Source organism: Limulus polyphemus, unplaced genomic scaffold (genome assembly GCF_000517525.1).
Source record: "Limulus polyphemus unplaced genomic scaffold, Limulus_polyphemus-2.1.2 Scaffold22, whole genome shotgun sequence".
NCBI lineage: Eukaryota > Metazoa > Arthropoda > Merostomata > Xiphosura > Limulidae > Limulus > Limulus polyphemus.
In genome coordinates, this window is record NW_013665632.1 from 729,158 (window position 1) to 753,909 (window position 24,752).

At 31.6% G+C, this 24,752-nt stretch overlaps 1 protein-coding gene across 6 annotated transcripts in view; it reads right to left on the reverse strand.

The window, feature by feature from the left end:
- LOC106458351 (diacylglycerol kinase 1-like) overlaps window positions 1-24,752 on the reverse strand; it is a 346,054-nt gene that overhangs the window by 158,856 nt on the left and 162,446 nt on the right. The window lies entirely within an intron of this gene.

A 24,752-nucleotide genomic window follows, 5' to 3' on the forward strand; every position in this document is an offset into this window, starting at 1 on the left:
AGATAGCCCTCGTGTAGCTTTGCGCGAAATTCAAAAACAAAACAAACTATCTATGTTTCCGCGCGCATATCTCGAAAACAAATAGACCGATGCACATAAAAATTTCAAAATTTTACACAAGATGGGAAATCAGTATGGGACAGTTCTCCCCAAATATGGTCATGATCTAATTCCGGATCCGGATTCTAGATCACTTTGAAGCATTTTTTATAATGGGAGATGGGGCATTTTTGTGGTTTTGGGTTAATAACTCTGTAAAGTGTGATCGGATTTGTACCAAATTTCATGGGCACATTGAGGTCGAGACTCCTGATCACACTACAAAAATGATCCGGATCATTGATCATTCTGGATCTGAGAAGACTTTTCTGAGTTTTCGAAGGTGAAATTTGACGTTATCCAATATAAACGCATCAAATCTCGAAAAGGAGCAGCGGGGCGAAGGTATGCTATCTCTCTGATTGCTCTTGTATAATTACGTTTTCGTTTGTTTTGATATTAATCCCTATTACGAACTAAACTGCAAAATTTATTCTAAATGTTTTTATCTATTTTAAAATCACCTGCATCAAAATGTGATGAAGGCTTTGTATGCAGAAAGTGGAAAGATGATATGAATATTATTTAAATAAATGGAATGGAATTCTAGGATAACTTCTCTTAAAAGAAACAGGAATTTTGATACACTCCTATAGAAATCAAGTAGAATAAAATGTAATAAAAGGTGTGGATCAACTTTTTTTTTTCTGTGTGTTGAAAGTCGAGAATATTATGATTTTTAATTTGATTTTTAAGATGTCTTTTTAGTAAATTTTAGATGCAACCTTATCGAATAAAGAATTTGTAGCTTATTAATACATCTTAATTATGAAAGAAACTGAATACGTATGAGCCCAGCACCTATATTCTAGTTTAAATAATAAACCTAAAATAAAATTTTATTAAATTTGTAATTTCCTCGTCTGTACGGGTAATTGATAATGGATTATATTTTAAATTTTTCTTCGGATCATGGAATACAAAATGCTCATTTCTAAGATTAGGAATAGAGAAATGATGAAAGTTTTTTTTCTTTTTTTTAGTACAAATAGATAATAGATTTTATTTAAGAAAAATTATCGACTCCAGTATTGTTAGGTTCTACGATCAATAAATAGGTTGTTAACAAACAGAAAGAAATGTTCTAGACGCTTAGTTTTAATATTGTAAGTAATTATTCACTTGGTATTTGTTTCGTATTCATTACACTTACAGTCATGATGATTTATGCAGACATTAAACTAGTTAGACATTGTCTTCTTTTCAATTGCTCTCCAATGGCTCAGCGGTAAGTCTGAGGGCTTATAACAATAAAATTCGGATTTCCATACCTGCGGTGGGCAGAGAATAGATAGTCCATTGTGTATCTTTGTGCTTAACAACAATCAAACAAACTTTTCAATTATACCATAAGCACTATTAGTTTATAGAAGCGCTAAGATATTCTGTATATTTTAGAGATAAACTTAAGCGTCTGACTCTGTAAAATGTTTTATAAAATTTAATAGTATGTGGAACAGTCATGGTGATTATAAGCTAAAAATTATTTTCACTAAAACAAATGTTTTAATCATTTTGTTTTTACTGTTTAGTTCTATGATACTTCATTGATAGATGTGTAATATTGTATTCAAATCATATTGTCTAAATAATATCAGGGCTTTAATGATATATATATATTCTCTGTCAACTTTAATAATGAATCTGTACCTGGATTTTAAACATATACATAATACACATTTTGGTATTAGTTAATAACATATATATATATATATGCATAGCTTAACTTTTTCAAAAACAAAACAAAACAAAAAAGACTCCCACATGCTTAACAGATAGATAGAAAGAACTACGGATTAATTGGTAGATAGATAGATAAGTAAAAAAAAAAACTGCCTATCGCGCACACACACATAACTAGAAAAAAAAATAACTTGAAGATATATATGAGGTCGATGACTCCAGATAGTATGAGGTTTCCGTTAATATTGTCCTAGAAAACCAGATATATATAGTAATATAGATGTTGCCAGAAATAAAATTCGTATTTGCGCCTTCTGATAACTTCCTTTAAATTGATGCCGCAAGTTTCAACTCTGTCTACTCCCCTACCCATCATACGGGTTATGGCCGTGTTAAAGACAACATATAATGTTTAAGGCGCCTACCACTTTGCTGTCACGACAGATTGGAATATTCCATAGTACATACAAAGAAATCAAAATTCTCTAAAGAAGAAAATTTAAGCGAATCCTATTTTAGTGAGTACATTTTACCTTTTGCCTAGCGATCCAAAACTTTCCAAATTAGTTATATTTGAGAATACGTCTAAATGTGTTGGTTAAATGTTATACAAAATTTCCCAAACTGAGAATATGTCTAAATGTATTAGTTATTTGCTTATGTGTTAGTTATTTGCTTATTTTTATTGTATCATAAAACCTATTGCTTTACAAGTATGTATATATGTATGAAATATCTTGATAAATAGTTATCCTTAAAAAAAAAAACGTCCTAACCACCAGTCCATGCCAAGCCCTCAAAGTAAGTCATGCTTATTTTGAGGTTCGTGTTAACGAAACATTTTGCATAATGTCTTCGTTGTTGCTGAATTTCACGAAAAGCTACTTGAGAGCTATCTGCTCTAGACGACCCTAATTTTGAAGTGATAGAGTAGGTGGATTACGCCAACTCTTGGGGTACTCTTGTCAGACCGAATAGTAGGATGTGACCGTCACTCTTATAGTACACACAGTTATAAAGCACTTACGAGATTTTTTTTTTCTTAGCGTGAACCAAGGAACCTCAGATCCACGGTTTAATACTCTACCCACTGAGATGCCCTTGATCAGATAGTCTCTCTATAGCCGTGGTTTTCATATTGTAGTCTGCAGACTTCTAAGAGTCTACAAACATTCTAAACAGGTCCGTGGGGCAAAGCTCAAGTTTCTATATTATAGATAAAAATATAAAAATAAAGAACACTCTGTTTGATTAAGTAAAAAAAAATGTTTCATTTAAAATTGTTTTTTAACTTTTTAATGGTAATGTCTTTTTTATTTACAGTATGATCAGCTTATGTAGAGAGACTTATCTGAGCGTGGGAGGCCACAAGATTGTCTGAAGTTTGTGAAGGAATTCAGGAGGGAGGAAAAAGTTGAGAACCAATGTTTTGTATCTAGTGTAAAGATGAATTCTTAGTTTTTATGTAATATAGGCTTCTCCTGATGAAATGTTTATTCTTCATTTATTATTGAAAACCGAATATAAACAGATGTTATTGAAACACAAACTATAAGTTTAAAAATATCACCGTTGTGGTATATGTCCATCGTGCAGTTAGTTAATAAACAGCGGACTTGAAAATACAGTTGTTGTACTGATGGTTGAACATGGAGTTCAATGTTGTAATCTCACCGTATTTCTCAGTTTTAAAAATGTATCGTATCACTTGCTGTTCCAGAGCTACTTGTAAGTGATTTGCTTAAGAAATATATTGTTACACAATTTCTACAATAATAAACCATTAAACCACTTTGACAACGTGGGTTTAAAACTGGTGGTGATTAATGAAGCATTGCTTCTTCTTTTAACAACAAAAACGCATAGTATTGTTTCTTCAGTATAACTAAACAATATAAACTGTTCTGTAGCTCTGTTATCTACTGAGATCTTCTTGATATACATTAGCTGATAATCTGATACTGTTTTAAATCACAGATATAATAATTGTCCAATAACAGCAGATTGAAACTGACAAAGTAAGATAAAAACCAATTCAGCGTCCTCTAGCAACATTTTATAAACTAAGGTACTAGTTTAGAAACCGAACATCCTCAGCTCAGGCACTAAAATAACCCAAAGTATCTACAATCTGGAAAATGAAAGCTCTAGCTTAAATTCTAAACATTCGGCTACAATAACCGCATTTTCACAATAATATAAAGTTTTATTTCCAAAACGTCATTAAGTTTAATTTTCGGCTGGGTTTAGCGCTAGAATGTCTCAGTATAATAATAAGTAAGAGATCTTAAAAACGACAGTCTGTTACTAGCAACATGTTTACTGTTTACTGTAATACCCTCTACCATTAACTGTTCCATTTTTTTTATTTTTCAGAATTTTCGTAGCGTTAGAGATATACTTAATTATGAATTCAAAAAGAAATTTTGAAATTGAGATGTGTAGAAAAATGCTTTGATTATAGTTTATTATAATTTATTTTTATTATAGTTTATTAATCTAAATACGGACTGGATTACTACAACTTAAGACTTATGTGAGGTTTCAAAAATCACAGAACTGGTCAAATGAAATTGTTAATATCACATCTTTCAAAAGGACTTTGACATTAGAAAAGTCACCAGTTCTCGATTATTTTTGTATCAACTCATCTTAGTATCCTTCTCTGGAAAAATACTGGAGGGAAGAATTTAGATACCATAAATACCATTTTTGGGGGGAATTTAATGTAAGTCACAGATCTCTGACACTGCAAATATAATCCCTTAAATGACCAAAAAAAGTAAATATATCAAATGATAATGCTTACTTAGCTGTATAATTTAATTGTATTGAGTTGTTACTTAACAAATAAATATACAAAATGGAGTTAGAGATGAGCGAGGCATGGGTAATTCTCAACATTATTTATACAATCTCGTCAATTTTAAAATGTAACGTAAAGACATGGGTAATTCTCAACATTATTTATACAATCTCGTCAATTTTAAAATATAACGTAAAGGCATGGGTAATTCTCAACATTATTTATACAATCTCGTCAATTTTAAAATATAACGTAAAGACATGGGTAATTCTCAACATTATTTATACAGTCTCGTCAATTTTAAAGTATAACGTAATTTAGATCTTTTCAGGCTAATTGAAAGTAGATATGAACTTTAAGAAACGATGACTCATGATAAGAGACGGAAAATTGGCAAACTATTCACTGATCCGGTAGCTGCCGTTGTCCTTTCGTCTGTACAGGTAGCACACTGTTTTTTGTGCTGTGCTTAAATAAATATTGGTTTCACTGTCTTTAAATGTGCCCAATCCATTTATCTATTTCTAGCACAATTTAAAATTCTGTAAAGTTATCAACTGTAGAACACTCCCCTTATTTCTTGATCGAATCTGCTGTTATTTGCGGGTTTGCCTGTCAGATATTTGTCTGAAAATCGATTTTACCTGAAAATATCACAGATATATATTTTCAACTCAAATACGTTTGATGAATAATTTCTACTGAGCTAGATCCAAAGTAAATCATCGTTTGTTCTATTTATGTTTCCATTAAGCTTTAGGCGGAGTTTGGTAGCTTAAGTTTTTATTTAATATGATATTTCAAAGAATATAACTAGTTGTTAATGTACAATCCCCGGGAATCATTGCAATGCTTAGAGTAAAGAATAAACCGTTGTCTCTATCATTAAGGAAGTTGTAATTCTACGTTGTCTCGTTTACATCCCTTATAGAAAGAAAAGAACATGCACGTGAACAATATTTAGTTTGAATAGTACAGATAAGATCCGCACGTTAAACACGAAGGAATTATCACGCAGAAATGATAAAGCATAACTAGTTTAGTGTAGTTTCCGTATATTCTCAGAAGTCGGTTAAGCTTGACGTGGTTAATGAGCTCTTATAATATAATAACAAAACTAAGACAACCACATAATAATAGTTACTAATATTTTACGTTATATCAGCAGTATAGCCAAATAGATAATTTCAAAGAGAAGTCCTATTATCTAACTATATTTCTAGAAAAAAATAAATCGAAATGAACAGCAAACAATATAATAAAATTACAGAAACTTAATCAATGGCTATTTTTTTTGTTTACAATCTCTTCGTTTTCTAAATTGCCCTTTTATTATTTGGTTTGAAATGATAGACGAGAGATTGTCTGAGACCTGAAACCTAAGACGTTCTGGTCTTATTATGAACAAGAAAAGCAGAATTTTCTAACGTAAATCAAGCTTTTTATGGCGTATTCGGTAAATTGTTTTGTGGAGCTTTGTGACTTTCGGAAAATGTAACTTCCGGACAGAACTGAATTAGACTCGTCTCAATAAGTGGTCAGTTTTATATTTATAACGTACCTTTATAGTTATCTCCTTCTTGATAACTTTTAAAAGCATCCGAGTTTATAATCAAAGGAAGAGTGACAGAAAGACAATGTGACTCAGTGATTTTGGAATCAAAAATAAATTATTTTTCTTTAAAGACATTTTGTTTGTTTGTTTGTTTTTATTTGAAGAACTTGAAATAATCTTCTTAACTTTAAATTTGATATCTGACATAGGTTGGAATATTTTCTCGCCTTATCACGTAAAGGATTAGAAAATCAAAATCTAGATGATCAATAAACTTCAACCTCTGTGCATTAGTTTACGTTCAAAGCAGTAGCAGCTATAAAAAATGTCTTGTGTCTGTTACGAAAGCTTAGACTAGTTCGGTTAGATTTCAAAATACGTGAGTATTACATCCTACCTTACTTATTTAATTTGAAACTAATTAAAATCATTATTATCGTTGAATTAGAATATTTTCTGTTGATAAAGGGAAGATTTTTTTTCATGACTTAGATGGGGTACACAAGGGGAGCAAGCAGAGGCCCAGATCCCCTCAATAACCACATGCTATGATATACGTGTATGTATTGGTAAATGTATTTAATGTGTATGCGTGTTTAACATGCCCCACCCCACCCAGTATCGGTCAAATTTAAATTCTTGCGCAAAGACCTGTTCTATTTGATTCGATTGACATCAGTTGAGTTTAAACAAAAATTCGACATAAAATGTAGTTTTTAAAGAAATTTCAAATAATATTTATGTTTCTCAATACAAATATTTTTATATATATTTCTAAGGTTCATGAGTAAATATATCATAGTTTTGTCAACTTCTTGATGTTTTAACGTAAAGAAAAATAACTATTCCTTCTAACCACATCAGTTTTAAAAAAATATATATCTGACGCTTGCTACATAACCAAAAAGGATTTAAACAAGAATAGATAAAAATACTTGTTCTAATGACTTTTTAATCTCTTTTCTGATAATAATATACCCGTGAACTCTTTAAATGTACAATAACGTCATTGATGATTCAAATTAAGCCATTGCTGTTCTATCATCTTTAATTCTTTAATCATGAAAATCCTCCTCCTAAGGTCAGTTAAACGACTAAAGCGCTCAAAAGACCAAACCGGTTGAGAAGAGACTAATTGTAATTTTTAAAAATATTTTCCTTTTCAAAATATTACTTTTGAGCAAAAGCAAACTCTGAAAACTAAGAGGAAAAATTCCTCTAAAAATTCAGTCGGATAGGATAGGTTTCATTCAAACTTTGTGTTGAATATTTCCCCATAATGGGGAGTAAAAGTGACAAATAAAGTCCACTAAGCAACCATGCCACCAACAGACAAAGAGTTCGTACAAAATAAACATAAAAATTATTCAATGTGCTACTTACACATATAATGTTTAATGATATTAAGTAAACACTGTATCACGTTCTTTTTATTTTTGCTTCAGTACTTCTGATTAAAACTGTACTCAGTATTCCTTTATCACACTCTTATGTAAAATAGCACCACGTTTTGAAAGTTAAATATAGTTTTATAGTTTAAGTATTGAAATAATGTTAATGTTGATAAATAATCACTTCTTTTCCTCAATGGAATGAAGAAGTTTCACATGCGGATTTTTCCATTACTTGTTAGTTTTGCGAATGTTATTATGTCTGTTTGTTGAATTTCGCGCAAAGCTACTCGAGGAATATCTGCGTTAGCTTTCCCTAATTTAGAAGTGATAGACTAGAGAGTAGGCAGTTAGTCAACTTCTCCCGGCGTCAACTTTTGGGTATTCCTTACCAACAAAAAGTGGGATTGACCGTCATATTATAACGCCACTGCGGCTAAGAGGGCAAGCATGTTCGGTAATGGGATTCGATCTCGAGACCTTCAGTTTGCAAGCGGAGCGTCCTAGTCACCAGGCCGTCATCACATTTGATTGGGATATTTTTACGACATTCTGTTAATGATTATATATTTATTTAGCGTAATTTACATCACAGCCATCTCGTTACCAATTGCTATTAAAGAAGAAGCCTGGTTTGGCTTAATGTTTGATGTACTCGGAAATTGAATCTTATGATTTGCAGGCCGTTGCCGTAGAAACTCGCTCCGCACGTCGCGGCCGTTGATACACTATTAAAATGACGTTCACGTCCTACTATTCGGTTAGACAAAGATGGCCCAAGAGGTGGCGGTGGGTGTTATTGACTAGCTCTCTTTCCTTTAGCCTATCAGTTCAAGATTAGGAATTATTTGCAGAAATAGCTTTGTGCAAAAATTCTGAAAACAAAACAAAACACAAACATATAAAATTGATTAGAAAATGTGACACAAAAAACAACAGCATATTGCGGAAAACTTTTTCAATAGAAATGGTAGACTGCGGTTTATCAAGGTTTCCTATTTTTGTTTTCTTAATTTTAAACCAGAAGCTCCATCTTAATAAAACAAAATAAAAGATCCCAAATCAACAGCTTGATTGCTCAGAAACGTGTTAGACCTGCGCTTGTTTTTGGACGCCGTAGTCATTAGCTTTGGTGTATATCATGTTATCGACGTCAAAAAAGACGTTTGATCTTAGAGGCAGACACCTACTATATCTCACTGTTTTTAACGTTGTCCTGTCTCATTACGCGGACTTAACAAGTTAACGCTGCCACGAATGGGAACCGCTAGCCTTAATAACAGAGTGAACAATGACAAGCTTCACACATATATGTCCCCTGACAACGTCGGAGCTCACGTCATTGATGTGTACCAGGATCTTAGCCATCGATCATTGTGGATGAGTTGCTCTTCGAATTTCTGGCGACCATCTCATGAAACTCAAGAACAAGAAACGAAAAAAAAATAAAAAATAAAAGATCACCTTGTGTATTGAAAATAATAAAAATAATATCCCATAAATACAAACTTAATCTTCCTACTGGGATAGATCTCGCGCTTGTCTTTAGCTCACTGAATGACGATTGACATTTGACGCTTATCGATAATTATAAATGTATGAAGTAAACACACCAAGACATTTAGTAACGTAAAGTCCATTGTGGGTGTTTTGAGAGAATTAAAACAGTATGTTATAATACACAACATATTAATGACACTAAGAATAATGAAAAAAGAAGAAAATATATAAAGATGTACTTAAATGAAGTTTTAGGCTTTAAAATATTTAATTTCCCACTTTTCTGATACGAGTACATGACTTATATTTTCCTTACAGAGTTTTATATGGGTGAGTAAACCTGTTTGAGGTTCAGTCAATTAATATTGAATTCATTTAAATAATCAGTTATAGAAGGTTTAATGAAACCTATAATAAAATTAGGTTATTCGAAAACTTCACGGGAGGGTGTTCAACATAAAAGTTATTGATTTAATGAAAAGAATTAGAAAATTTATCCAAACTTGGTTTTGTTTGCTTATTAAATTTCGCGTAAACCTACTCGAGGATTTTCTATGCTAGTTACCTCTAATTTTCAAGCGATAAACAATAAGAAAAGGCAGCTCTTCATCAAAACCCAACGCCAACTCTTAGGTTGCTCTAATCGAATTGTGGGAATTGATTGTCGCTCTTATAACGTACCACGGCCCCAAAGTCTTAGGCGCGATTTTATTTTCTGGGCTTGAATGAAGGAGCCACAGTTGGGCAAGCTAACCATTGGGTCTCGCTCAGCCTCCATACTTGATAAAACATTAACCATCAGGGTAGGGAGTCTATATGTCCTTAGATGATTCTAACTTGTAATAACTAACTTTCACATTTGTAACAATTCTGAGATTTTTGTTTTCTGATGGGTTAATAGGATAACATTTAATTTTAAACAGATCATACTTTTTGGGTAAAAATAGGGTCTATGTGACCCCACCAAAAAATCACCATAGTAATTAAGTGTTACGCCAAGTAGAAAAAAAGAAAGTATGCCTATGGTTATAATACGAAGTCGAATATGTTTAGGGCTTTCACATTATATGAAGATAATGTTTTTAAAAATTATAAAAACATCCTCAGACGACAGTTCTTGTAGATTGGAATTTCTTTAGAAGGTTTTTATTAAACTAATGAGATTGTAAGTTATAGTTGGACCATAAATTCTGCGGAATTTGATGACCTCCATGAATGTTCTATCATCTATTGAGGTAACAGGTTCATTCTCAGGTAATTTATAGTTTACTTTCGACAATCACTAAACGATATTTTTCACAGTTGGATATTATTAGAGGTTTGATTTTGAAATCGCCTGTTGTTTGGGTTTTGCCAGATGAGTTAAGGATTATAGTTAACCTTCTCAACGCGAGAGATAAGTGATATCTTATATCGTTCAATAATTCACATGTGATAATTCTATATTAATAGGAAATTTGCGAAAGCATTCTGGTTACAGCCTGACGATTTGCTTATGACGTTATCGTCAGGTGACTCACATCTGGTTACAGCCTGACGATCTCCCTATGACGTTATCGTCAGGTGACTCACATATTTCATTTCATTATTGATTTCATTATTCGCTGTTGTCAGTTGTCTTACAGACGATGTTTGAATTTTGTCATAAAATTTGACTTATTAAAGGTTTCGCCAGGATAATACTGTTGTCATTTCTAGAAATTACTATTAGCGCATTTCAGGAATCAGTATAAACAGTATCAAAACTCTTGGACCATGTCATTATATGAACAGCAGTAATCCTTTACGTAGGTCATTTACTGAAGGGCGACTAAGTGTTGAGGGCAAAATCCTAAAAAATTAGACTTAGGATTTTGTCAATGGTATAAAATATCTGTATTTGTACCTACTTCTTCTATCTTTTATCTTGTTCTAGCTAATGGTTATGGTTACATAGTATTGTCCGACATCTCAATTTCAACTGTAACAAAAGTACTTCACGCAGTTTGACACGCACTATATCTAAATCCTTTCTTATACGTAGGTGTCACTTTCCATATTTAAGCTAAATAAGGACAAAACTTTTATTGAAAAAGCATGGTGGGACTTGACCCATATGTGATAGAATGAAATTGCTACGACTCCAGTTCATTCGGCCATCTTTATTACCGAAATAGTCGTTGGCCGATTGCAAGCCTAAAAGTTTGTGAACATTTATTTGTGAGTCTTAATTAACTTAATATCTGTGTTTATTCTACTTTTAAATTTACAAAAAGATATGTTCTATTTCACTGTAATAAGTCTTGGAAAGTTCTCTTTCGTTACTATAGCTCTTGTTTTGCAGATGATGGTGTTATTATCTATTGGCTTGAATTGTGGAGGAAACAGTTAAATGCTGTGTTTTTGACCTTACATCACATAACAGTCTCATTGTACCAATAATCTTTGTCCAAAAATGGTTGTGAAAAATAACTCCAGTCATAAATCTCCCTTTACAGCTTTATTTTGTCGAACAGCTGATATTCTCTGTGATCCAAATATGTTAAATAAACACTTTATTATATATCATATACAGATCGTTCATATAAATTAAGATTAGCTTCCTCGTACTAAAGAAACTGATTTGGTATTTGTTTATTCCACGTTAAAGGATAAAGCAATAGCATTAATTTTAATAATTTAGTAATTTAAGATGTATAATGAATTGTAACACCAAAAACAATTCCATAGACGATAAAATTGTCGAATAGATAACACAAAATTCAACACAATTTAACTCACGTCTTCTCAACCAGTCACACATCTTGGCTAACAGTTAAATAAAAATGGTTGTTTAAACATTTTCATACCAAATAAAAAAGAAGATATTTGTTGTCATTTATTTTACAACAAACATGTGACGTGGAAGCCATGTGTCTAACTGTATCTAAATTTTTCTAATTTTTCAACAAAAAAAACAAAAAACAAGTGACGATGAGTTCAAGCTAATATATTGTTTCGAACCAGTTTTGTACTTTTACTTGACAAATATTCAGTTAAACATTTTCTTATAAAGTTGGGAAAGTTGCGTCTCGAAATCTCTCATAATAACTTGTAATGTGACATGTAAGGGCATGGCATAGCCAGGTGGTTAGGGCGTTTGACTTGCAATCTGAGTGGTTCGAATCGCCATCCCACCAAACATCCTCGCCCTTTTAGACGTGTGGGCGTTATAATGTGGCTGTCAATCCCACTATTCGTTGGTAAAAGAGTAACCCAAGAGTTGGCAGTAGGTGGTGATGACTAGCTGCCTTCCTTCTAGTCTTTCGCTGCTGTTCAGATAGATGGTTGTTATAAGTATAGCTACTACGGACAACTAATCTTGAAGCTCCTTAACCTGTGTTTTAACACAAAAGGTTCAAATAATTTAGATCTATACGGGAAGCTTAAATTATTTCAACACCTAAAACGTTAATACTTAATTTAATAATTTTTGCGTGATTGTTTCATAAACATATGTCACTTAATAGCAATATTATTATCTATGATATATTCTCCTTCACAAAATAAGTTGCATTAGTGGTAACAGACAAACTCACTGATTTCTATGTCGTTTTTCGTTGTCGTTTCAATACTGTAGTCTCCAAACTGGTCTCTTGAAGAAATCATTCGTTGTCGTTTCAATACTGTGGTCTCCAAACTGGTCTCGTCAAGAAATCATTCGTTGTCATTTCAATACTGTAGTCTCCAAACTGGTCTCTTCAAAAAATCATTCGTTGTCGTTTTAATACTGTAGTCTCCAAACTGGTCTCTTGCAGAAATCATTCGTTGTCGTTTCAATACTGTAGTCTCCAAACTGGTCTCTTCAAGAAATCATTCGTTGTCGTTTCAATACTGTCGTCTCCAAACTGGTCTCATCAAGAAATCATTCGTTGTCGTTTCAATACTGTAGTCTTCAAACTGGTCTGGTCAAGAAATCATTCGTTGTCGTTTCAATACTGTGGTCTCCTAACTGGTCTCTTCAAAAAATCGCTTGAGTCACAAGATAATCATAAACTGATAATCTCAGGTACTAAACACGGTTATGGCAGTGTTCACGGATCATAGTGGGATCAGTAAATTGAATAACTGTATTAAAAAGTAACATTTTTTCTCTACTGTTTCTATTCCATGGCATACAAATTAAACAACAGAAAAGATATCCTCTCGTATACGATATGATGTATGACATTGATTTATTAAACAAACTTCATGTGACAAACTACGGACACATCTTCGAATACTTTTTTAGCTCATAATTTATTTTGCCAGACGAAACCAAAGCTATTGCCATGGTGTAAAGTGTCGTACGTTACCCAACATAAACTTTTGCTAGTCTCTAATAACTGAAGCCAACAACTAGATAGCTTTCAAGTTTTAACCTGCATTGGTTTCAACAGTATGCATAACCACTAAATTTCTATAAGCAATATAAGCAATAAGTGGCGGCGCCATCGCAGACTTATGTTTGTTTGTTTGTAATTAGTTTTGTTTGTTTGTTTGAAGTTAACCACAAGGGTATCGAAACTCGGATTCTAGCGTTGTAAGTCCGCAGACATACCGCTGTGCCACTGGGGGGGGGGGGGCGCAGGCTTATGAACTGAAAGTTTGTTCAATTAATGGACAACTTAATGTAAGTTTCCAAAGCGAAGAATTTCATATAAAGACTTTCTGTAAAAAACAACAAAAATACGTTTTTTGTTTGCTAAGAAAGTTAATAACGAAATAAGCACATCTACTTTCAGACCAACGTGTATGAAAACTGGCTAGACATAAACTCAATAAATTTAGAGAATTTTATAATATCATGGATACTTTGTATGCCTATGTAATTTAGTACAACGGTTTCTAAACAATAAAAATTGTTTCAACGTTCTATTCCCTTAAGGAAGAAAAATGTTATTAAAAATGCTAAAATGTCTGATTAACAGTTGATCAAAATGTTCTGAAAATTGTCGCATGTCAATTCCATTCTAGTCGACTGTTGACAGTATATTGATATGTAATTAATTAATAATTTATGGCATAAACACTAATGAATATACACTTTATTTATTTAAAGACATAGCTTATGTCTTTCGCTGGTTTGTCACCGTGCCCTTAAATTATCCCTTCGCACGTAACAGAGTCGTCAAATATTTACAATTTTCAGAATGACTAACAGCTATGACGGAAATAATTCGTATCTCGTTGATGTTAAATCTGAAGAGATTAAAATCACTACCATTAGAACAAACAAACCTTTAATCTAAGAATTAAAGGAATTTTAATCAAAAAGTAACTGCGACACACGAAAACAGAACGAAGATTGCGCCATGCAAGAAATTAAGCAACACTGCGAGAAAATATATGTGACTTATTTTTTTCATAAACGAGTTTACAAATAGTTAATAATGCATTCACCTAAAACGTAAATGGGGTTTTATTCATCTCCCGGGAAACTATACGTCCTTGAATATTGTGTATGGTTTGATTAATATTCCCAGGGTATTTTCATGAACCCCTAGTTCTTAAAAAAAACCTAATACCTTCATTTAGTTTATTACACACGTAAATCTTTATTTCCTTAAACATCAACAGCAAAAAGGTATTTCAAGCTTACATAAAAATTATCTCACTGTCTAAAGTAATTCGAACAGCACTATGCCATCCAAACATGTATGGTTAATTTATTTTTTCATCTGGTACACTTCCTGCAATGATTTGTTTAAAGACAATAATATCCTACCCCACCACAGTTGATAAGGTTATTATCTATTAACCTATATTGTATATAAATATATGCAAATTTCTTTTGCTGGTAGTATTTTTGAAATATTCTTTCGACAATACCTTAAGTTTGGATATTTGAAACAGAGAATCTACAAATAGCGATATCCAATAGGACGTCATTATATCATCAACTGAATGAGATAAAGAACAACAAGATGACACGTCTAATAATAAGTTGAAGACATCAAAGAATAAATATACCTTTATTATTTTCACATTTCTAAGGTATTATCTAAGCAAATGCACACTAAAATATTCATAAGTCGATGTTTCAAATTTATAAATTAAGTTTTTTTGACATATCCTTGAACGTCTACCACACATCCTTACTAAAAACAACTGCTCCTGTCCACAGCAAGTTGGCCAGATTTAGTAAATGTTTGGCTAAATCATAACTATGGCACGCATAAGATTTCAGGATTATGAGTAGGTGGGTGTTATATTAACTTGATGAAAACAAAACATTATACACAGTGATAAACTAACCATATCATTCGTTATTATTTCAAAACAATAGGTAACTCTATACTATAGATATTATGATTAATTATTGTCTGAAATTGTTTAATGTCTATAACAACTAGCAAACCTTCGCGAAAAAGAAAGATATCAGGAAATTTTCACAATCTCTTGTTTTTTATCTGTACTTAAGGTTAAGTTAAACTGTTTGATCAAACCAAAGAATGTATACCTTTTGATTCTAAGACATCAAACTACTCATAATGGGCTGAACTTCCAGAGTAACAGAACAAGTATTCCTACAATTAGTAAAACTTTTTCAGGTTTTATACAGTTATTAATATTAATTAGAGGAGTTTATGAAAACAGATCGTAGTTTGGTCCTTTCTTTTCCTCTATATGTAACACCTCCTTGACTCTTCACTGCATAACGTTAAATATTCTCTAAAAACTTATATTACAGAATTATAGATACTTAAAAAGATATAGTGAAGTTAATAAAAATTGGAGCATCAAATGATCATTAAAAACAAATTAAAAATTAATATATATAGATAGAAAATATAAACAAGGTAAAATTTAATAAAATATTCATGTTTTTTAATCAATAGCCAATGAAATCGTCAAAAGTATGTGATTAGATTGTAGTTAAAGTAAATATATTGAAGGAATTTTCGATTTCTCGAAACCTGGAAAATGTTTCAGAGAGAAGCTACAACGTATATAAGAAACTCCTGTTGACAAAGAATGTAACCATTTAATATTAAAACGAAAGTAAAAACCGAAGTGTATCAAAAATCTCCAAGTCATTCGAAACCATGATTCATGACTTATAATATAACTATGAAAGTAGTAAAACCAAACATGTTTCAACGAATAAACATTATATTTTTTGAAATGCGATTTTTGAAATTAATAGCGGTTATTGAATAAACAAAATTCGTTACACGGTTACTTTGAACTGTAATAGATATCAATGTATTACAGGGAGTTTACCTTAACATTTCATATTTTATCGTGAGCTAAATGTATAAATCAATAATCGGAGTAATAACAAGGGTTTTCATATAAGAACTGCACAAGTGTTTGGTAGTTTTGAATCAACTTTTGTAAAATTAAAGCCACACACAGATCTCTCTAATGAATATTATTTACTCTTTTTCTAATTCCAAACTTTGTTAGTTTTATTATAAGCATATTTCCTGCTCACTAGGATCATACTTTTGACATTTTATATTCGGCATTAATAACATCCTTATGTTTCTTTGGATTAGTTTGGAAAACGCTTTTGTTAAGGAATTGTTTAACTCATCGTGCACGTTTAAGCTTTCTAGGGTATATTATGTAATGTAGTTCAACCACGTTTTGTTACAAGCATGTTCTATCAGTACTTACTCTTGCAAACAAGTTTGAAAACTTACCCAAAACACTTTAATGTACTGCAAATGCTACTGTATTCTTTAAGTATTATACTTAAAAAAACATTGTATGCGAATAAATAAACTGTTGATTTTTTTATCGAGCCAGTGGGAATGTCTATGACACAAATCAGTCTCGGTGCAAGAGCACACTATTAAGTACTAGCTGTTTAAATGAACATTTTTAAATTCCAGAGATGCTACACTTTATAACTGAGTGGTATTTGAACAGCCTTGACAATATATCTATAGTACTTGGCTAAAATATATTATATTAAGATTCATATTACATTCCAACGTCATATTGTGTCTGACAAAATATACTAAATCAGTAAAGATTAGAAATACATTCATTATCGCATACTTTGGCATGTATTGAAAAAAAATAGAGACATGCTGTTGCTATTGGTTGCTTAAAGCTCGTGCTTGAAACTAAGCAGCATCCATAGAAGACGTTTTAAAATTCTTCATAAATTATTTAAGAAAATTCAATTATTTATTATTTCATGTTGTCTCATACCTTTGTTAAACAGATTTTCTTCACTTCTACCAGGAATATACATACAATACGGATAAATAAGCTTATATGTATTCTGACTGTAATAGAGCTTCTGCAGTATCTTTGTAAAATCATACAGTAAAACAAGCATAGTAAAATTTGTGTATGAGAAACAGGATTCTTCTTTACATATAAATCATTGTTACTGTTGTCAGTAAAAGTGGGAAGAATACAGCAAGAAATTACCCAGTGTTTAAAGTTTGCACAGTTTCTTGCATAGATGTAGAACATTTGCTAAACATTCTGAAACAGCATTCATCTGTTCCTCTGTCAAGATTTTCGTTTAACCATATTAGTTTTCAACGCCACCGCACATATATTTAACTTGAAGATTGAATTTGATGTTCTCATCACAAAATAATTGAGTAAAATTTACTACGCTTGTCTGCAGGGATCAATAACTAAATTCTCATTACACTGGCTGGGTTTATGTTAGATTACGAAACATGGCTGGAAGAGAATAGGAAGATGAAAGCGCGTGAAGTTGCTAAAATTCAATTGAGTTAACACGCAATTTATTTTAAATGTCTGATTGCAATCTTCGCCATGGCCAGTTATTCTATATAACTGGTATTTTTATATTTTATTTCTTTGAATCAATACTTTTCTAACAGTTGATAAATATATATACTGCTGAATCACTTCAAGTTACTAACAATGTGAATAACATTAATCAATTAAAATTTATATAATAAATATTATTTTAAGCTCAATAATGACCACTGGAAGATTTTTTAATAAAAAAAACTAGGCAATTTGCTGAAAGCAAACTGGATCGCCTAGTTAATTCTTAGCTTTTTCAAGTGTTACTTACAGACATTCAGAACTTAAAACATAGAAATTATAAAAAATAATAGTTTATTGTATTGGAATAAAGTAGGGGATTTATTTTCAAGCTATTGGTACTTTTGAAACATTTTTTTTTCTAATTTAAGCATAGTCGTATAAGTTTCGAATTCTTTTTATCTACAAAACACATTCCGTGAACCAACCTTACTTTGTTGTAAAACGCTGGAACAGTACATTTGGGAGATATACGACGGTAATGAATTTTAACACTTCCTTCTTCACTGCCCATTACAGGTTATTAATATGAAAAATGCCCTAATATATTTTAATTACTTACTATTTGTTGTAAGCCGTTTCTGACCAGACCTTGCTTTCAATGCTAGAGCAGTCATATGTTGTATAGTTAAAAATGGCAGGTAAAAAAATCATTATTTGTGCTGTTCTGATTTTTCATCACGATCCTACAAAGCTAATGCATAAGTATTATATGCCTTTTAACTCATTTGAAAACAAATTCTCATTATCATGACCCTTACACACTAGTGATACTAGCCGGAGTATCATCACATTTATTCTATAATTTTATTGTTAACATAAAGCCTTAAGAACTTACAAAAACCTCTCTTAACTACAACATGTACATATGATGAGCAGCTACGCACTGACTATTAGAAGTGGACTCCATGTTTATCAGAATGAAATAAATACTGTCAACAAGGTTTACGTGGACTCCAGGTGTAGCAGTATGAAATAAGTACTGCCAACAAAATATAAGTGGACTCCAGATATAGCAGAATGAAATCAATACTGTCAACAAGGTTTAAGTGGACTCCAGATGTAGCAGTATGAAATAAATACTGCCAACAACATATAAGTGGACTCCAGATATAGCACAATGAAATAAATACTGTCAACAAGGTTTAAGTGGACTCCAGATGTAGCAGTATGAAATAAGTACTGTCAACGAAGTGTAAGTGGACTCATAATATATCAGTATGAAATGCATACTGTCAAAAAGGGGAAGCGGACTCTAGATGTAGGAGTATGAAAGAAATTAGTCAACAAAGTACAAGACTGACTTCGAATTTCTTAACATGACTTTATCGTAAATAAATCATTTGTGCTGATGTTAGCTAAGAATAACTACTATACACGCAAAATAACTTATTTTTAACGAGAATAAGATAACAGATTCAAGCAGTATAAGCCTCAGCACCAAATGCTATTTAATTCCGGAGAAAATATCGTAATTCGTTTCCTTGGTGATATCAGCTTGGGCTTAGAGTCTGATACTACTTTGCTTGTTAGCGCTATATATATATATATATATATTAAAATTGGAACAATCTCAATATCACCAAAATAAAACTAAGCTTGATGGCAAAATCTAAAGATTTTAAATATGTATTAACCAAGAACTTGAAAAAAAAACACCCTGGATGATCGCTCCGTCAGTAAAACATGGCTTAGCAAAAGAAATGATGTTAAGAAAAAACATGATAAAGGCTTCCTTTTATTAATGCAAACGTCATTCTCAAACGAAGACGTTCTTTCTTAAATTCTGACACAAAACAAAAATACAAAAGTAGGTTTTTTAATCTTAGACTGAGGGAATGACGTTCGGAAACATTAAATTTCCGATTGAAAATATTCAAACTAGTTTCTCTAAAATTCTTGAATGAGTTGGTTTTTTTTATAGACTTCGTTGAAATGTTTGAACAACAGCAGGGTATATGACAGCTTTCAACACCAGAAAGTACAGAAAATTGTTTTTGTAGCATTACACTGAAAGTTTATATCTTATAAATATTTTGTTGTTGCTACTGTGTGATATATACATTATGTATGGGTATCTTGAGCTTTTTTCATAGTTAACAAACTCCTAGAAATACTTTAATCGACCCGAAAAACAACAACATTTAAATTGAAAAGGATATATACATGTATTTGTATCAAGAACATCAACATCAAGTGAAACTCAAAGACGTAAAATAGAAAGCTGAGATGATTCTTATGGTACTTGAAAACAAATTATAAATCTAAAGCTCTTGGCTGTCATAATTTAAATCACGGTAATTTCTATTCCTTGGATTACACCTTAAAATTTATATTTTAATCTCTGTAGTTTAGTATATGGATGGGCTAAGTAGAACATGAGTGGTTTTGAATTCAAACACAGGTTTTTTAGAAGAATCTCCATTTAATATGGTTTAGAACTTGCGATATTTAATGAAAATACTCGACTGATTAACTAGGCAGGCATCTTAAGGTTCTTCAATAATGTTGAGAATCAGTAACAATTCTTTTGGTTTTATGTGCAACTTTCTTAAACTTTTCGTCATCAGTTTACATGAAATAGTTAAAAGTTGAAGATCATGAAATAGCTAGGCCTTCTTTTTTATCACGATACTTAGTTTAACTGATTTTACTAATTTAAAACAAACTCTTTATCAGTAATTGGTTTGTAGTCTAAGGGGGAATCTGATGAAAGGTAATAATCCCCAAAATCAGCGATATGGAGCAAAACATATTAATCTAATGCTTGCAGTGTCTTTTTGTTTAATTTTATTCACTTAATGGAGATTATTGAAGTAAGACCTTAACAAATTGATGGCATATTGATTGAGATTTTATATTCCTAACCACATGTGTCGCTGTACAGGTATTAGTGCTAGACCTATCACCAAACAATATATGCAGAGAATATACGTATACAATCTTCTGGTAAAATACAACGCTGTTAGTAAACATAAGAAACCAAAAACTTTTTTTCCAAGTGTTCTCGATGATATTCGTCATTAATTTAACAATTTTTATTTGCAAAGTTATTTTCTATAGTTCACGTGTGTGTGTGTGTGTGTGTGTGCTGGTTGTGATATAATAATGTCCGTATCATAAAATTCCTGCACACTAACAGTATCTCTTTCTTTCAGCAACTGATGGCTGTTTTAAAAATAGCTTCATGAATTATCGTTGTAAGGTTGTAAGATTTATATTACAACCCTTGAGAACCTTAGATATATATATATATATATACGATATAGATTACTTTTCTTTATGATCAGAAGTGGAATTGAAAAGAATATCTGTGACGTAGTGACCTAATGCATTCCTTGATTGGCCGTACCCTTTATTGTGGACTGCAGTTTCGCCTATTCAAGGCTCATCAGCACAGCTTGGATCAGCAAACCAAAGAATCATCATTTGGTCTCTTATAATGGTGAAGTGTATATAACATCTAAGGTTTTTTTTTTAATAATATCGAATAATAAAGTCGACGAAATGTCATAACATTATTCACATACTTAAGTTAATTTAGGTTATTATATGGTGTAGTAAAACGGACTCAAAACCCTACAAATCTTTTTTGTTGTTGTTTTTCTACCTGTACTCTCTGAGCTCGACAGAATTACATGAATACATCAAAAACTTTGAGTAAGAATATAAGAAAACAAAAATATTCAGACTGTATGTTTATTCTTACAACAAGCATGCTGGTTCTGTGTTTTATTTAGCATTCTTAGATAACTACATTATAATATCAAAATGTATTTAAACAATACCCCCCCTCCTACCGCTGGGAAATCGGAGAAACTACGGACTTACAACGCTAAAATCTGAGGTTCGATTCCTCGAGGCAGTAGAAACAAATATAAAATACAATCTGGTGACAATAAGATTAATCAGCTTAAGTTTTTTAATAAGGATTATTTAGTTGATTGCAAAATGTAAGCAACTTCATTCGTATAAAATTCTTTGTTTCCTTTCCACATGTCTAATAGAATTAAAAATCGATCTAGGGGAATACATCCTTATTTGATTAATTAATTTTATTAAGTTTTTTTTATTATCAAAACTATTTTAAGGAGGAAAATGTCTAATATATGATTTCCTAAAAGTAATCTTTACGCATATTTTTATTATTTCCCTGAAATAATAAAATGTATTATTTCGACTTAGAATTGGCTGTAAGGGAAAACAAGAGTATCCTGTCGTACCAATTTTAGAACTACTGACTAGTGACCCTTCATTTCAACAGTAAAGTTTTTTCGTTTTTTAGCGCAAAGCTATATAATCGAATCCCTGATTTTAGCATTGTAAATCCACCAACGACTGACGACCCGGGGACTCGACGTAGTGATTGGTCGCTTTTAATTTCGACAATAATAAGTTGGTTTCCAAATCTAATTTATAAAAAAAAATCGTAATATCCACATATTAAATTGCAAGTTTTCTTCACTGTATTTATAGATTTTATCAAGATTGTATGAATTTTGAAATAAATTCGCAGAATATTGCCAGCTTATATCAGTATAAAAGTGTTTATATATCTATGTACATATACATATATATTTAAATGAACAAAACAACAAAAAAATAAATTGAAGAAGCTGCATAAATTAGAAGGATCCCCAGGGCGCAGACTATAATGTAGGATATAAAATGTGCCCTGGATTTTGGAGGTGACTGCGGCGCCTTCAATTTAATTTTGTTTTTTGTGAAGGGGGCTGTTTTGTTCATTTAAATGTCATTTATCATAGGTTTGAGTTGATTTTATCTAAATATTTCTTGATAATTTTGAAAATGAGTAAACTCTATTAAAAAGATATTTCGTAATGCCAAGTGTCTTGTTCTATTCCCTAGCAATCAAAATATATTTTGTGTTTGTTTTCCTTAAAGGCAAGTCTTAATTCATACTTATTTATGAGTGCATTTGTCTCATCGATACGGATATCTCAATGTGTCTGGCCACTTGTATATTCTGTATATTTATATATTTAAAGGTTAAGCAAGGATAAATCTGGTACTTTTTGCTGATGACTTTGACATGTAAGCAAGGAAAAATTTGGTACTTTCTGCTGATGTCTTTGACATGTAAGCAAGGATAAATCTGGCATTTTCTTTACATGTCTTTGACATGTAAGCAAAGACAAATCTGGTACTGTCTGATGATGTCTTTGACATTTGACTTTACTCACGAAGGGATGTTAGCAATACACATGCTGTGATGAGGTTTTACACATTTGAAACCAACTCACACTGAAGACAAAGATCAGTAAAGTGGGCAAAAAATGAGTCAAGATAAACATAACTCGCAAAATACACTATCTGCAGGGAGAGAAAAATCTTCAAGATTGCCATATCATGAAAATATAAAACATGGTCAACTGTTACAATTTAACATTATATTTCAATTACTCCCAAGCTCGTCCTGTGAATGAAAACCCGTATATTTCATACAATTTGTTATACAAATATGGACATCTTCAATGGTGTTATGCGTCCATAATCACGGGAGAAAGGCATGAAGATGTTATCTTTCACTTGATTCACTAGCGACTATAACATTTTGTGACGTACTTCCTACTGATATTGTTCATATTTTAATATTCGAATAACGAGTCGGTAAGTGTGCTTGTGATCATTCAGATTATTGGTTCATTCATTAAGTATCAGAAAAATAGTATATTTTACAAGTCGAAATTGGTGTCATTTGATAGTTCTAGGCTAGACAGATTTGACAGTTTATAGCTATGGGGAAAGTAGCTTAATATTGCATTATTATGTTACTTTTACCTCTCAATTAACTTAACATGACATTATTATGTTACCCTTATCTCTCAAATATCTTAATATGATATTATTGTGTTACATGTACCTCTAAAGTAATTTGTTTGTTTGTTTTGGAATTTCGCGCAAAGCTACACGAGGGCTATCTGCGCTAGCCGTCCCTAATTTAGCAGTGTAAGACTAGAGGGAAGGCAGCTAGTCATCACCACCCACCGCCAACTCTTGGGCTACTCTTTTACCAACGACTAGTGGGATTGACCGTCACATTATAACGCCCCCACGGCTGAAAGGGCGAGCATGTTTGGTGGGATACGGATTCGCTAAAGTAACTTAACATGGCATTATTATGTTACATTTACCTCTAAAGTAAATTACCATGGCATTATTATACAACATTTACCTCTCAAGTTCCATATATATTAAATATGTATATATATATGTGTGTGTGTCTGTGTGTGATATGGAAACCACCGTGTAGTTAGGAGTTAAGTACATCCTTAACCTAAATTCAGCGTATAAAAGAATCAAATCAATCACATAAAATAAGAAAACAATATATGTTAGTGCTCGTATTAGATGTGGAAATAGTCAATTCTAAGTTAAATCTAGGCCTATTAGTAGTTATGTATGTAAAATGCGGTTAAAAGTAGTTTTTACATTTATCATAAAACGCTTCCTAATAGAACCTTAGTTTAAAAAACAATAACAGTGCAGATTTGAATAGAATTCATTCAGAATTTATGGAATATATAATAATAAGATTACATTACATCATCATGCAGGTTACAGTATTTTCAATCTCAAGCCCAAAAAACCGAACGTGTATGGAATATTGATACTGGGATTATAGGTTTAAATTATTAAATTAGGCAATAATAATTGTTACGTTTTACAATTTATCCCGGAGGAGTCTTCAATTTATTACGAAATGTATTATAATTTCGAATAGCCTGAAACTAAGTTAAATGATAATTTAGAGTTAGAAATTAGATAAATGTCGATATGTATCCAACTTTTGATACTTGCCAACAAGAGTTTTTTAATACAAATATATTTTAATATACATACAATAACACAAGTTACAATAACTGTTATTACAAATAATGATCTATATACAAAAGGTTTACAAACTTACAAACAATATTTAGTCCTC